The 10,852-nt window shown below is 44.5% G+C and overlaps 1 long non-coding RNA gene across 1 annotated transcript in view; it reads right to left on the bottom strand.

The window, feature by feature from the left end:
* Positions 1-277: 277 nt before the first annotated feature.
* The window catches only part of LOC311525426, a 253,464-nt gene continuing 242,889 nt past the window's right edge, over positions 278-10,852 (bottom strand). The window contains exon 5 of the long non-coding RNA XR_014712771.1: positions 278-875. This is a non-coding gene — a long non-coding RNA (uncharacterized lncRNA). The remainder of the gene's footprint in view (positions 876-10,852) is intronic.

The raw sequence follows: 10,852 nt of genomic DNA, 5'->3' as shown, positions 1-10,852 counted from the left end.
TGCAGGGCCATAAGGATCAGGGATGCCTTGAGGCAGAAATTTGAAGCTGAAAGACATTAATATTTGTTGCTATGCTCGGGAGTGCAGTGCTTTGTAATGCTAAGAGGTGATTGGTGCACATGATGCAAATGTGGGTTTAACATAATTGTATGTTGCTTTGCAGGACTCTCTTTGCTTTCAATTAATAAAATAAAGATTGCTTTCAAACCAACACAGTTTTTTATTAAAAGACAGCAACTGGAGGAGAGAGTCAAACAAAACAAAAAAAAACCCAGAAGCAGTGAGGGAGATGGGGGAAGGGAAAGTCCCAGGAAAAAGAAGGGTCCCGGGATGGCTAAAGATTTGTAATCATATCCAACCCTCTCCTTTGGAGTACAATGCAACGGACACTGTACTTCAGCAGGGCCAAACTGTAGAGGGATGGGTGTTGAGTGCAGTGGATAGTGGGAATCCGCAGTGCTGGATTGTGAGGGGGAGGAGTGGAATGCCACGGATATAGACTGCAGCCAGGAGGTTGATAAGAGTGTGTTGGTGGTGTCTGGGGGGCACATGGGAAAGAGTTTTGCGACAGCAGCTGCAGGGGAGACCGAGTGCAGAGCTACTCGGTTTGAAGAACTAGTATCGCCTGGAATGTGTCTGCTTGGTGACCCATAAGCTTTAAGAGCTGCTCTGTGGCTTTATTCCGGCATGCCGCGTTCTCCATTTAGTCCCTCTTCTCGCTGTCCCGTTACTCCTTCAATTCCTGTTTCTCGGTGGCAGAGATGGCATAACATCACACAGAAAGGCCTCCTTAGTTCTTCTTGGCTGCTTTCTAATTCTGCACAGCCATTCTGCTGCCGATAACAAAGAGGGAGGTTGGGCTCCCAAGGTCATCTCTGTGAAGTTTAAACACAACATTTTACAGCAGCAGTATTGTTTAGCATTACAAAAGTAGGGTTGCAATTTTCTAATTGCACAAAACCGAATGCCCTAGCCCCACCCCTTCCCCAGGACCCATCTGCTGCCCCTCCCTTTCCCCGAGGCCCCATCCCCCATTCACTCATTCCCCCTCCCTCAGTGGCTTGCTCTCCCCCACCCTCACTCACTTTTATGGGGCTGGGGCAGGGGTGTGGGAGAGGACTCTAAGTGGGGTGCAGGCTCTCAGGTGGGTTCAGGGTTCTGGAGAGTGCTCTGAGGTGCAGGACAGGGCTCTGGGTTTGGGCGGGGACTCAGAGCTGGGGTAGGGGCTCAGGGTTGGGGCACAGACTTACCTCAGGCAGCTCCCGGTGGCACAGTGGGGCTAAGGCAGACTCCCTGCCTGTCCTGGCACTGCGCTGTGCCATGGAAGTGGCCAGCAGGTCCAGCTCCGAGGCCGGGGGGCCAGGAGGCTCTGCATGCTGCTCTCGCCCACAGACACTGCCTCCCCAGCCCCCATTGGCTGCAGTTCCCAGCCAATGGGAGTGCAGAGCCGGTGCTCAGGATGGGGGCAGCGCGTGGAGCCACATGGCTCCCTGCCTAGGAGCCGGACCTGCTGGCCACTTCCAGGGCACAGTGCAGTGCCAGGACATGTAGGGACTAGCCTTCCTTAGCCCTGCAGCACCACCAACTGGACTTTTAATGGCCCAGTCAGGCGTTCCAGTAAAAAATTGGACACTTGGCAACCCGAGGGAGGAGTTGATATTAAAATATTGAAGTCATGTCCTGTTCAAAGAACAGCAGCTTCAGGGACTGTACATTGAGGCATAGAAAAAACAGTCCTTTTGACAGACTAGATATCAAAAACATTGACAAGATGAATGTGACTTAGCCTAGGGCTGATTTAAATGTATTGCCTTTTCATCGAAGGACTATAAAGGTTTTCTGTCTGGAGTTCACTGACATTTTGAAATATGTAAAATGATTCCATAAGACAATTTCTGCTCATGTATACACAACTGGGAAAAAAAGACACCGCTGACATCAACCAGCAGTAGTTTCTCTTTCTGTGCCATACTTTCTGTAAAGCTGAATGTGTTCTCTGAAATGATTGGATAAAAGTTATTGCTTGATTTAAATGGTCCTGCTTCACTTAATTTCTTTCAAGACCTGATCCCATGACATGTAGAGCACACCCACTGAAGTCAACAACACTATGCTGATGTACATCAGCTGAAGAGCTCTGTGTTGCTACCTCTCTGGTCAGACACTATATTTGTTTTGTCGGTAACCCATTTAGCTAGCCACACTCGTGAATTTCTCCTTTACAGGAGGTAGCTAAAACTGGCCTGCCTGTATGGGTAGTTTTTGTAATATGTATTTGTTTGTTCTCAATTTTTCACAACTTGTCTAGATGGTCTGATGCAGGGTGTGGGAAGGTGGGGATGAAGAAAGCCATAAAATATAATTAAAATAACACATAGGAGAGTAGTTTCTGTGTTATGGCTGGGGCAAAACAGATTGAAATTTGTCAAATTTATTGTTGTGTGAATGGAGACTGGACAACTGAGAGATGACTACTTCCTTAAGCACTGTGTGAGCAAGCAAAGGTTAAAGGTGGAGCTGTAATTAGAGGAAACGTCAGAGGATTAATTTTATGCTAGACCAACAAAAATTATCGTTCATTAAGAGGAAGAGAACTGGAATTATCTTTGCATGATATGAGTGACTTTAATCCATTTTTATATTCAGACTTTTGGCAGATTTTATTAAAATAAATTTGATTATAGTTTTTATTACTGGGCAATTGTATACTTGTATGACACCTGTACAGCAATTGTCATTGCTACCTAGCAACCTAGCTATCTTTGCCTTTAATTAAATAATTATTTCAGTTTGATAACAATGACATATTCTAGGTGATCCCTTAAATACTTAAGGAACTTGTCTGCTATAGCTCTTGAACGATGTAATTTCATTTTTTAAAATAATAGTTTTCTGTCATCATGCTAATATTTTTTCAGCCAATTCAAAAATGTAGGACACTAGAATTTTAGATGGATTAGTAATACTTTAAACATTATTGCTTATGGAAGTTGAAGCTAGACAAATTCAGACTGGAAAAAAGGCATAACTTTTTAATGGTGAGAGTAATTAACCATTGGAACAATTTACCAAGGGTTATGGTGGATTCTCCATCACTGAATTTTTAAATCAAGATTGGATGGTTTTCTAAGAGATATCCTCTGGGACTAATTTTGGGGAAGTTCTATGGCCTGTGTTACACAGGAGGTCAGACTAGATGATCACAGTGGTCCCTTCTAGCCTTTGAATCTATGAGTGAATAGTAACAATCATATAATAAAACTTTGCCTTCGGTATTACCTTTTGTCAAGGTTCCTTCCCCACTCTGAACTCTAGGGTACAGATGTGGGGACCTCCAGGAAAGACCCCCTAAGCTTATTCTTACCAGCTTAGATTAAAACTTCCCCAAGGTACAAATTATTTTACCTTTTGTCCCTGGACTTTATTGCTGCCACCACCAAGCATCTAACAAATATAACAGAGAAAGAGCCAACTTGGAAACGTCCTTCCCCCCCAAATATACCCTCCCACAAGCCCTACCCCACCTTTCCTGGGGAAGGCTTGATAAAAATCCTCACCAATTTGCATAGGTGAACACAGACCCAAACCCTTGGATCTTAAGAACAATGAAAAAGCAATCAGGTTCTTAAAAGAAGAATTTTAATTAAAGAAAAAGTAAAAAAATCACCTCTGTAAAATCGGGATGGTAAATACCTTACAGGGTAATCAGATTCAAAACACAGAGAATCCCTCTAGGCAAAACCTTAAGTTACAAAAAGGCACAAAAACAGGAATATACATTCCATTCAGCACAACTTATTTTATCAGCCATTTAAACAAAACAGAATCTAACGCATATCTAACTAGATTGCTTATTAACCCTTTACAGGAGTTCTGACCTGCATTCCTGCTCTGGTCCTGGCAAAAGAAATCACAGACAGAGAGAGCCCTTTGTTTCCCCCCACCTCCAGCTTTGAAAGTATCTTGTCTCCTCATTGGTCATTTTGGTCAGGTGCCAGCGACCTTTAGCTTCTTAACCCTTTACAGGTGAAAGTGTTTTTTCCTCTGGCCAGGAGGGATTTAAAGGTGTTTACCCTTCCCTTTATATTTATGACACCTTTCATTTACGTTTATCAAAGTTTTTTTCTGTTTGTTTACAGTTCATGGGTAAATATATTCCTGATACATTGTCTTGCTACATGAACTTGGGCAAATAGCTTAACTTCTGTGCCTCAGTTTCCTCCTCTGTAAACAAACAGAAAAAAGCTTTGATAAACTTAAATGAAAGGTAATACCAAAGGCAAAGTTTTATTATATGATTGTTGCTATATATATATACACACACACACAGGTAAATACACACCAAAGCTGCCTAATTATACATTTGCTTGAGAAATTCTTAGACGTACAATTTGATGGCTAATTTTTTGCATATCTGGCCCTAAATTTTGGAGTGCCCCCAGAGGTCTGCTGAGATAGATGGAGCAGTTCATCCCTCTCAGAGTTATTGTTTTATGTGCTCTTCAGACATTACTGCATTAGTTAGTTTAAATCAGGTTTTCCCTTGTGACCATAAGGACTAGGAACCTTTTTAAATAAAAGCCAGCTGAGGTTCTGATTTCATATTAGGATTTGAGGTCCTAACCATGAGCCTGCAGTGCCTCTGTCTTAATTGGGCCCTGTGTTCAGCCATGTGGGAATCAGCTAGCAGTAACATGGCTCTTTAAGCAGTCATGCTGCCAGCAGGAGTGGGAGGCCTGAAGGCAGCTTGTTACAGGCACTGGGCTTCAGCGGGAGTGATGAGATTTATGTGGATTCCTGTAACCAGTAACAACTTAGGGAACTCAAACCCTTATCCATTTCACCAGGGAGGTTGGATGATTACCTCCTTTCCCCCCACCCCCCCAATAAAATGATAAACACATTAATCGGAACAGGGTCTTTAGACTGTAAATTCCCTGAGCTAGGCAGTGGGTCTAACCTGTTGTGTGACCTTGGGAAAGTCACTTAACCTCTTTACTTCAGGGTCCCTCTCTGAAAATAGTGGATAATAGTAATATCTTTTGTAAAGCACTTAAGTCTCCAAATTAAAAATCCAATGTAAGAGCAAAGTACCATATTCTGTTTTGTATGCTGCGTGCTCTCATAACATTTTGTGTACCCGTAATTTATTTTCTAGAGCCAGATTTTCATACAGTGATGTCAGAGATCCAAACATATTTCTTGTGACTATTTTTGCATATATAATTACCACAGTTGTGTCTATTGCTATTCCATTTGCATGAGCAAATACCTGATTTGCATGGTAACTGTGTATACAGTGATAGGTGCAAATATTCATGGAGGTCTCAGGCCTCACTTAATGAAAAATCTGGCCCTAAAAGTTAATTGTATTTATAGTCCTCTTCTGGCAAAGGGATGAACTATGATGATGGCATAGGTCTTTTTGATCTTTAACTTATACTGTGATGAGCCTAAGCATGATATTCTTACTCTGTTTAGGAGTGATTTCCTGATAACAAATACAATGAGATCACATCATGGGCTAATTCTTGCAGAGTTTCATATGTGGTGTTATACCACTGAATCACAGAGTATCCACAGCTTTTCAGATTCTTGTTTTATAGTATTGCATTCATTTAATTTAAAAGATAATCAAAACAGGTTTTCATAGAATCATAGAACCATAGAATCACAGAATATCAGGGCTGGAAGGGACCTCAGGAGGTCATCTAGTCCAACCCCCTGCTCAAAGCAGGACCAATCCCCAATTAAATCATCCCAGCCAGGGCTTTGTCAAGCCTGACCTTAAAAACCTCAAAGGAAGGAGATTCTACCACCTTCCTAGGTAACGCATTCCAGTGTTTCACCACCCTCCTAGTGAAAAAGTTTTTCCTAATATCCAACCTAAACCTCCCCCACTGCAACTTGAGACCATTACTCCTTGTCCTGTCCTCTTCTGCCACTGAGAATAGTCTAGAACCATCCTCTCTGGAACCACCTCTCTGGTAGTTGAAAGCAGCTATCAAATCCCCCCTCATTCTTCTCTTCTGCAGACTAAACAATCCCAGTTCCCTCAGCCTCTCCTCATAAGTCATGTGTTCCAGACCCCTAATCATTTTTGTTGCCCTTCGCTGGACTCTCTCCAATTTATCCACATCCTTCTTGTAGTGTGGGGCCCAAAACTGGACACAGTACTCCAGATGAGGCCTCACCAATGTCGAATACAGGGGGACGATCACGTCCCTCGATCTGCTCGCTATGCCCCTACTTATACATCCCAAAATGCCATTGGCCTTCTTGGCAACAAGAGCACACTGCTGACTCATATCCAGCTTCTCGTCCACTGTCACCCCTAGGTCCTTTTCCGCAGAACTGCTGCCTAGCCATTCGGTCCCTAGTCTGTAGCTGTGCATTGGGTTCTTCCGTCCTAAGTGCAGGACCCTGCACTTATCCTTATTGAACCTCATCAGATTTCTTTTGGCCCAATCCTCCAATTTGTCTAGGTCCCTCTGTATCCTATCCCTGCCCTCCAGCGTATCTACCACTCCTCCCAGTTTAGTATCATCCGCAACTTTGCTGAGAGTGCAATCCACACCGTCCTCCAGATCATTTATGAAGATATTGAACAAAACCGGCCCCAGGACCGTCCCCTGGGGCACTCCACTTGACACTGGCTGCCAACTAGACATGGAGCCATTGATCACTACCCGTTGAGCCCGACAATCTAGCCAACTTTCTACCCACCTTATAGTGCATTCATCCAGCCCATACTTCTTTAAATTGCTGACAAGAATACTGTGGGAGACTGTGTCAAAAGCTTTGTTAAAGTCAAGAAACAATACATCCACTGCTTTCCCTTCATCCACAGAACCAGTAATCTCATCATAGAAGGCGATTAGATTAGTCAGGCATGACCTTCCCTTGGTGAATCCATGCTGACTGTTCCTGATCACTTTCCTCTCATGTAAGTGCTTCAGGATTGATTCTTTGAGGACCTGCTCCATGATTTTTCCGGGGACTGAGGTGAGGCTGACTGGCCTGTAGTTCCCAGGATCCTCCTTCTTCCCTTTTTTAAAGATTGGCACTACATTAGCCTTTTTCCAGTCATCCGGGACTTCCCCCGTTCGCCACGAGTTTTCAAAGATAATGGCCAATGGCTCTGCAATCACAGCCGCCAGTTCCTTTAGCACTCTCGGATGCAACTCGTCCAGCCCCATGGACTTGTGCATGTCCAGCTTTTCTAAATAGTCCCTAACCACCTCTTTCTCCACAGAGGGCTGGCCATCTATTCCCCTTGTTGTGATGCCCAGCGCAGCAGTCTGGGAGCTGACCTTGTTAGTGAAGACAGAGGCAAAAAAAGCATTGAGTACATTAGCTTTTTCCACATCCTCTGTCACTAAGTTGCCTCCCTCATTCATTAAGGGGCCCACACTTTCCTTGGCTTTCTTCTTGTTGCCAACATACCTGAAGAAACCCTTCTTGTTACTCTTAACATCTCTTGCTAGCTGCACGTCCAGGTGTGATTTGGCCCTCCTGATTTCATTCCTACATGCCCAAGCAATATTTTTATACTCTTCCCTGGTCATATGTCCAACCTTCCACTTCTTGTTAGCTTCTTTTTTATGTTTAAGATCCGCTAGGATTTCACCGTTAAGCCAAGTTGGTCGCCTGCCATATTTACTATTCTTTCAACACATCGGGATGGTTTGTCCCTGTAACCTCAACAGGGATTCCTTGAAATACAGCCAGCTCTCCTGGACTCCTTTCCCCTTCATGTTAGTCCCCCAGGGGATCCTACCCATCCGTTCCCTGAGGGAGTCGAAGTCTGCTTTCCTGAAGTCCAGGGTCCGTATCCTGCTGCTTACCTTTTTTTTGTGAAAAGGGTTAAAGAATCTTTGCTCCTAAGCTGGCACCTTATGTGCCACTTTTCAGCCTTATGTAGAACATTTCCAGCAAATTATAAACTTTTTATCTGATGAAAAGTATTCCCAGAACTATAGTGTAACTGAGGGAACAGTGAAAGAAATGTTTGTAGATTCTCCCTCAGGAGATATTAATAATCTAAGGTAGATTTTAAAAAATTTAAAAAAGGAAAAGGAGGGCATATTATTATCTGCTTTCCAGATCTTACTAAATTTTGACTCACAGGTCAAATAAGGGAGGTAACCTTTGACGAAAAATAAGGCTAAGAATTAAGTGAAGTAAAGCGGTGTTATCTTTGGCGCCAGGGAGGAAAAAGGAAAGCAGAGTTATGGATTTTTTTCTTTTCTTTTTTTAATTTTCAAGTGAATTTCAGTGTTTACAAAAGGGTTTCAGATTCATATCCCTGGAAAATTAAGTCTACCTTGAGCCACCAAACAGTTACTTTATGGGAGGCGATGTGGGAAAGCAAAAAAATAAAACAAATGAAAAAAATTGAACTCCAGAAGGTGAGTTCAGTTTCCATGCCCTCTCAAAGAACACTTATGGTGATGGGTTTTGTGACTTGGGAAAAGGACCGAGATCACACAGGTGATGTCTCAGACTGAAGCATGGGCAGTCAGGATTAGTGGTCAGAGCAGTAGCAGTGAGGACCAGTGGTCAGAACGTGATTGGTTGGAGCACCAGGTAACCAGGCCTAATTGTCGGAACTGGAGTCTGAGGCCAGGAACAGTGCTCAGGGTCAGAGCTGGTGTCAGAAACCAGGAGTCAGAGCCAAGAGTCAGAGCTTGAGTCAGAAACCAAGCAGGGATGGAGTTGAATGGAGCTGGGAATGAGGCTGGGAACTGCTGCAAACACCCAGTGAGAGTCAGCTGAGAATTCCCCTATGAATTGGAGCAGTGCAGAGGGGAGTTTGGAGGGTCCAAGGGTCTGATCCACTGAGTATTGCAAAAATGTTTTCTTTTGTTTCTGTTTCCTTCTGGCAATGCTGCTGTCCTCTCTCTCCTGCAAGCTTGGTTCATTTTTTGATTTTTCTTTACTAATTGCACAATACAGATACTGTTGCTATATCATGCAGGTTTTTCCTCCTCATCTCAGGCATCTGGCCATTCCGCTCCATTCCAAGTACAAAACTCTTGTCCAGGACCTTGGTTAACTTTTGCCTCAATTACAAGAAGTTCCTTCTCCCTGACATCCTAAACTCTTGACTCATTAAGGCCCTGTCTACACTAGCAAGTTTCTGCGCAGTAAAGCAGCTTTCTGTGCTGTAACTCCTGAGGTGTACACACGGCCAAGCCACTTAATGCGCAGAAACTGCTCAGTTGTAGTGCTTTAAAAAAAAACACCCCCAATGAGAGGCTACAGCTTTCTGCTCTGGGACGACTATGCTGCGGTGCCAGTGTAGACACCATGGTCAATTACAGCGCTGCAATTGGCCTCCCGGAGGTGTCCCACAATGCCTGTTCTCACCTCTGTGGTCACTGGTTTGAACTCTACTGCCCTGCTCTCAGGTGACCAACCATCAGCCCCACCCCATAAATTCCTTTGGAATTTTGAAAGTCCCTTTCCTCTTTGCTTGGTGATGCATGCAGTGATCTCAGCGCAGGTGAGATGGCCATGCCTGCTCCACACACCGGGCGATCCCCTGCTTAGAGCAATGCAGACCTGCTGGACCTCACTGGCATTTGGGGAGAGGAGGCTGTCCAGTCCCAGCTGTGCTCCAGCCGTAGGAATTATTATACCTATGGACAGATTTCACGATGCATGACAGAAAGGGGCCATGACTGGGACACGTTGCAGTGCAGGGTCAAAGTGAAGGAGTTGTGGAACGCGTAGGCCAAGATGAAATAGTATTTAGACTAGCTGACTTATAGGGACCAGTATTGCAGATAAAGAATTTCCTTATGAAGTAGCTCTGTGTTCTAATAAGGTCTGTAATCATAATTAAATACAAATTTGCCTTCATTTATTTTGTGAAAGAAAATATGGTTGGTTTAGAATCAACTAATGTGTTACAGCTGCTATTTACAAAAGAAGTATTTAACACAATGTAAGGTTTTCTTTAAGCCAAAAAAAAAGTTTCATTTCTCATTAACTGTAATTCCGCAACATTAAAGCTCCAACCCAGCAGAAAGCAGACTCCACAGACCTCCTAGGCTATGCAGCCACAGTGGTTTCTCCCTGTTCTAGGGGAGCAGGGGCTGGTGGGAAGTGGGGGGGGTATGAGAGGGCAAAAGAAGCCACTCTTCTTCCCAAACCCCGTTGTTGGTTTTTTTCCTTTTCCCCTTTCTGGCCCACACCTGGGAAGATCATAATACCATTCCCTGCTCAAAGGAATGTTTTGGTCGTAGCTCTCTGTGGGAAGCAAATCACCCCAAAAAGTGGAATGGAGGTGGAATCCTAACCCCACCCTCTGCACTGGTGAGCCAGTGTACTTGGTGGGACAATCTATACCAGTGTTTCTCAAAAGCAGCTACCAGGGGCTTTTCTTGTGGCCACAGCCTGCTGGGCTGTGATGGGGGTGGGGGGGCAAGTAGCAGACCTCTCCCCCCACTGTCCCTCTTGCTCCTGGGTGCACCGTCTTGGTGTTGGTTGCTGGGACCACCAGCAGGGGTTGGGCCCTGCCCCCCTCTGGAGACATCTGGGGCACACTGGAGGAGCAGGCAGCCAGTAAGTTCCCCACCTTCCCGGCGTGGTTGGGCTCAGGCTTCAGGCTCCATCCCAAGACCCTGTCCCCTGGCTACAAGGCTTCAGGCTACGGCCGCAGGGCTTCAGGCTCTGGCCCCCGCTGCCTCCTTCGACCGCCCCAAGGCTTAATTTGTCCACAGGCTTGCCAGGGCTGAGTAAGTGTGTTGTGAAAAGTGATATTTGTATGTTTAATATCACTTTTCACAACAAACTGCATGATATAGCAACAGTATCTGTATTGTGCAATTAGTAAAGAAAAATC

Source organism: Lepidochelys olivacea (genome assembly GCF_965140295.1).
Source record: "Lepidochelys olivacea isolate rLepOli2 genome assembly, chromosome: 8".
Lineage (NCBI taxonomy): Eukaryota > Metazoa > Chordata > Testudines > Cheloniidae > Lepidochelys > Lepidochelys olivacea.
The sequence above is the reverse complement of the archived record's forward strand: the minus strand, read 5'-3'. Positions and strand labels throughout refer to the sequence as shown.